This window comes from Dromiciops gliroides, chromosome 5 (assembly GCF_019393635.1).
Source record: "Dromiciops gliroides isolate mDroGli1 chromosome 5, mDroGli1.pri, whole genome shotgun sequence".
Lineage (NCBI taxonomy): Eukaryota > Metazoa > Chordata > Mammalia > Microbiotheria > Microbiotheriidae > Dromiciops > Dromiciops gliroides.
Window position 1 is genome coordinate 186,385,103 of NC_057865.1, and position 5,951 is coordinate 186,391,053.

Sequence of the window (5,951 nt, forward strand, 5' to 3'; positions counted from 1 at the left end):
TCAAACTACGCCCCCATTTGCACATTACACTTTCCTCCCACCCACATTGGAGGCGGAGCATGGCAGCTGTCTTCAGTCTTCTTTTAAGAGGAAAACTTTAAAAACAAATAAACAAAAAAACCCCTAGTCATCTTTTTATCTTTTTCGGTCACATCTTTTCTCCTCTCAATTTCTTTGCTACCGTATCTTTTTGGCTGTGCATGTTCAATTCACCAAGAATTGCTCCTGATTTGAACGGCACTGATAACCTATTTCTTAGATTTTTCCACCTCCCTTCATCAGGGTACACTAGCATTTGCTTTTAAAATTCTGCTCAAGGCGAAAAATGAAAACTGCTGGAAACAAGTTTAAGTAGATGAGATGAGGGAGTGAATGAGATCATTATGGAAAATTGTAAAGAGACAAGAGGGCTGACCACACCACCTTGGGGATTGTCTTCTTTCAAGGGATAAAAAAAGGAAGAGGATACTGGAGGTAGGGTGGAAGAAGCAGTTAGAGATGTAAGGGTGGGGGGCAGATAGGTGGCACAGTGAATAAAGCACCGGCCCTAGATTCAGGAAGTCCTGAGTTCAAATCCAGCCTCAGACACTTGAAACACTAGAAGTGTGACCCTGGGCAAGCCACTTAACCCTCATTGGAGAGAGGGAGGGAGAGAGAGAGAGAGAGAGAGAGAGAGAGAGAGAGAGAGAGAGAGAGAGAGAGAGAGAGAGAGATGGATGGCTGGCTGTAAGGGAACCGGAAGAGAGAAGAGTGTTTTGTTAAAAAGGTATGGGTGGGAGGGAGGAAGGAAGGAAGGAAGGAAGGAAGGAAGGAAGGAAGGAAGGAAGGAAGGAAGGAAGGAAGGAAGGAAGGAAGGAAGGAAGGAAGGAAGGAAGGAAGGAAGGAAGGAAGGAAGGAAGGAAGGAAGGAAGGAAGGAAGGAAGGAAGGAAGGAAGGAAGGAAGGAAGGAAGGAAGGTCCAGTACTACTGAGAAAATAATTGGGGAGCAAAAGTAACCTTCAAGACTGGATTTTGTGGGAAGTAAAAGAGTAATAAGGCAATGGAGTATTTGGGTGAAAGGGAAAGGAAAAATGCAACAGTAGCTCAAGGAAGTAGAATATTCATTCAACAGTAGGCTTTTGTAGGGATGAATGTGTTTCATCAAATTTCAATACCAATACAACATACAATATGCCAAGCATGGTTCTAAGTGCTAAGGATACAAAGACAAGAAATAAAACAATTCCTGCCCTCAAGAAGTTTGTCTTCTATTGGAGATAACACATACGCATATAAGTTTATATACATATATACATGTAAATGAAGAAAGAGAAGAAAACTGCATATGTGAAATATGTTAAAACTATTATTTTTCTTCCTGTTGATTGTTACCCTTTGGTAATGTGCATATATGTTAAAGTTTAAGTTCAGAAAAATATTTAACCATCTAATTAAAATAGAAGCTCCTATGCATGTCCATTAGTTTTCTTACTATGCATTTATTTCATGGAATGCCATATTTATTTCAAAGCTGAATCCCTGTCTCATGCATGCATGTGTGCATGTATGTGTGTATATGTGTATTATGTATGTATGTATGTATATACCTTCCCTACTCCCATTAAGCACTCAAAATTTGCTAATGCCCAGTGGAGAAAGTTGTGCAACTATGTTGACTAGATCTACTACAAGTTTATGTTGTCTGATGGCAGCTGGATCCTCTTTCCTGCACATTAATCCTTCCATTCTTCCCTGCACACTAATCCTTCCATTTTTCCTGATTGACCTGCTATATCACACTCACATCTGTTCCAAATCTACTCTTCTGACTTCAAGTCATCAATATGAAGCTCCTTCAGTCACCCTCCTCACCAGTTTTCAATTTTATTATTCCCTGGCTTTTCGACTACTCACAACAAACAGATAGATCTCCCCCATTCTTAAATAACCTTTATTAGAAGATATAGGTAAAGTCTCCCCCTTTTTTCTATGTAATTTTCTACAAAATATTCTATATACATAGAGCATTATATATGTATGAGAGAGGGAGGGAGGAAAGAACGGAGACAGTGAGACAGACACAGAGACACAACATATACATTATGTAACGATGGTGACTGTATAAGTTCCAGCCAAGAGTTGGAGGGAATAAGTTTTATTAAAATTGTATCTTATTTTGGTCCTTCTGACATCCCGTTCCCTTCTAAGTCAGTATAGTAAGTTAGTTTAAAAGTAGCCAGTATAAAGCAACAAAATCAGGAAGATTGTAAAGAGGAACCTAGAAATCACTATATATAGACTTTCCCAAAGGTCAAAGGAGCACAATTTGCAAACTTCATCATATAGTGACCAAAAATCACATCCTGAGAACATGTGCTAAATCAGGAGAAGCCATCTAGGTCTTGCTGTAATGTAAGGGACTTTGGGTTCCATGATATATAACCTTAGATAAGCTCCAGAATCCACATTAAAACCAGCAGAATCCTAAATGTTGCTGATAACTTTGATGTGATGTAGACATGTTAACTTTAAAGCCTTATTGACAACTTTGAGATGTAGATGTGTTAATGAACTAACCTCGAGGTGGCATGGATAAGAGTAAGTCTGCTCCCCGCCCACCATAACCCTATAAAAATAAGATCCCAAACTCCTGTCCCCTTACCCCACAGCTGAGAACTCTTCCATTTTCATCTGGGTCTATGCTGTCAAGTGCTCCCAATTCTAATCCATGATTACATGAGTTACTCCCTGTGACTTCTCCCCTCCCCATTTTCTTCCCCATGCTGCCTTACTCCATCCTCTCATCCCTCTGTACCCCGCCCCACCCCTTTTGCCACTTATCTGTGTATTTTCTGTGGCATTCACCCCTGCACCCTCTGTGCCTCTATAAAGTGAAATTGTAGCCTTACTTCCCACTGCCATTGTGGTATTTTCTGGCAAGTGCCCAAAGAACCAGGCATACCTGCCCCATTTCACAATTCCACAAATTAAGCAGCAATTCAGAAGTGCATTCAGTACTGGGAAGTCTGACTAGGGATAAAGTTTCTCCTTGAGGAAGCCAGGTCCCCATGAGTGGATATTTGTAGATAGCATGCAAGGTAAGGCAATAAACACAAGCAGAAGCACTCACCCTTGTATCAGGTAGCACTGGGCATACAAACACAAGCAAAAAACAGTCCCTTCCCTCAAGGAGGTTAAATTCTAATGGGAGAAAACAAATGAAAAGGGAAATGGCAGGCAATAACTACCAGAAACTAATTGAAACAGTAGCTTCAACAATATTAACTGGAAATAAAATCAACTGAAAAAAAATTTAAAAACCAACAATAATAAAAGGACCAGGTTATGAAGGGCTTTAAAAGCCAAAGAGTGGATTTTAAATGTGATCCAGGAAATAACAGGAAGCCATTGTAGTCTGATCAGACCAAAATGAAAAAGGGAAAAGTGGCAACAGAGAATGTCTGTACCTAGTTTATTGTTTTCTCCAACTTTTTTTTTAGTGAGACAATTGGGGTTAAGTGACTTGCCCAGGGTCACACAGCTAGTAAGTGTTAAGTGTCTGAGGCCGAATTTGAACTCAGGTACTCCTGACTCCAGGGCCAGCGCTCTATCCACTGCGCCACCTAGCTGCCCCTCCAACTTTTTTTCATATTCCACTCAAAGCAAATGCACAAAGAAAAAAAAAAAAAGGTGAAGTAGATAATTACATCATGAATCCAGATATTGCATAATGATCTCTAGTTAAAGGTCAACTACTTCCTGATCCAGTCAAATCCACGTTTGGACAGCTCTAAATGTTGGTCTATTTTTCCTCACAGAAAACGAAAATGCCTTTGTACAATTTCTACTCATTACTTTTCTTCTGCAAGACAAGACATCTTCCACACAACAGGCCTTCTGATGTTTGAATATACATGTCCCGAAGACTTCTGTTCACCAGGCAGTCCATCCATAATTCCTACAGTTTATCTTTATGTGGTTAATTGATTCAATCAACTTGAAATTCTCTTGTAAAACACTTCACAAATATGTGCTTTCTATCAATACCATTGCACACATCAAAGCTAGGAAGGAAAGCTAACATTAGGTTCAGGATACAGTAAGATCTCAGAAGGGAAGGTAATTTTAGACCAAATCAATTGAGATTTAATAGTAATATGACTTGGTTCCAAGACAGGAGTTTGTCTCACCTCACTGACTCGATTGTTTGATTTCCCACCTCCACCACTAATATTTCATTGTGGGGCTGGGAGTGATTGAGAGGACTCCTCATGTAGAAACTATCGAAACTATCACCCAGGGATAGGTTGTCAACTTACATGTTACTCAGTCTAAGAAAATTACAGTGCACTCAAAGGTTAAATTAGAGTATTCAGTCACATAAGCTATATCCAGAAGCAAGGTTTTACTGAATCTGAGGCTAGCCTTTTACTGCTTTTGTGTGACTGTGGGAAAGAAAAACATTGAAAAGCTGGAGACCATCCAAACCTGTGTGATAAGAATGTCAAAGTCTCAAGATAATACCATACAAGGTGGGGCAGCTAGGTGGCATGGTAGATAAAGCACCAGCCCTGGATTCAGGAGGACCTGGGTTCAAATGCAGCCTCAGACACTTGACACTTAATAGCTGTGTGACCCTGGTCAAGTCACTTATCCCACATTGCCCAGCAAAAATAAAACAAAAAAAGAACACACAAAAAAAGATCCAAGATTCTTTTGAAGGAACTAGTAGTTTCTCCTAGAGAAAACCTGCAAATTCTTAGATGAGGCTTGACTTTGTCCCAGAAAACAGAACCAAAAGTAATAGATGAAAATGGAAAGAGGCAAACAAGTGCACTACTTATGTGATCATAAACTTAGATTTGGGTGGGTTGGACATTTACCCTATTCACTTTGTTTCATAATCTCTTAAAGCTCATTTCCAAGTTAACTTGAAAAGGTCACAAAGGAAATGTAAAAGATTTGAACCCAGGTCTCCTGACTAAATCCAGTTTTTTCCACAACTATTAAAACCTTCCAATAACTAGAACAAATGAAAAATGCAGTAACATACCTCACCCTGTTTGAAAACCTCTCATGAGGGAGGCTTCTAACAAAATTTGGATATCCACTCAGAGAGGAAGTTCAAAGATTTTCATTAAGGTATGGGTCAAGCCATGTCTCACCTGAGATTCTGTTAATTCAATAGCCAGTAGCCATCTTGCCTCCATTTAACATTTCATCTACTTAATGAACTTGGCACAAAAGCTTCCAAGAAAAATATGTTGGAAAATCAACATCTAGGGCTCCTTCCATTTAGACCCTATGTGGAGCATTCTCCATGAAAAACATCTGTGGCAAAGATCCATTCTATGGTTGTCATCTCACACCTCACTGCTTAAAGTGTTCCTTTTAGCTGTGTCTACTGAGGTATTCTGCATTACCTTAGCATATGTGGAGACACCCTGCTGCAGCAAAGCTCTTAAGGCTTCACTTCACTTTAATGAATTAAATTTACTTTCTCTGGGCCTTAGTTTCCTCATCTATAAAATGGAGTTGGACTACCTACAAGGTCCCTTCTACCTCTCAACCTAAACTCTCTCTTCATAATTTGCTTTGAAAACCTTTATTTTCATCTGTGAATAGGCTTAATGTAGCCCTAAGAAAGCCATTAGTAAAAGACTGCTTCCCTTCACAGTAATCATTTGAAAATGAAGTTTTGTTCCTTCACCTGAAATGATACATAAAACTTATTTTGTAAAAGGTGGCTCCAATTCAAGCCTTTTTATCAATAGCTAACTTATACAAAAAATTCAATAAATAAAAATGGTTATCCATTCTCAAAAATTTGAAAAACACATAACCATTTCTTTTATCCTGGTTAAACAGAAATGTATTTTAAATACATAGACTGAAGAGAAATGGAGAATAACTTTATTTATTCTGTATTTCTGAAGCTTATCTTTTCCCCCACAATAACCAAAACATGAAAC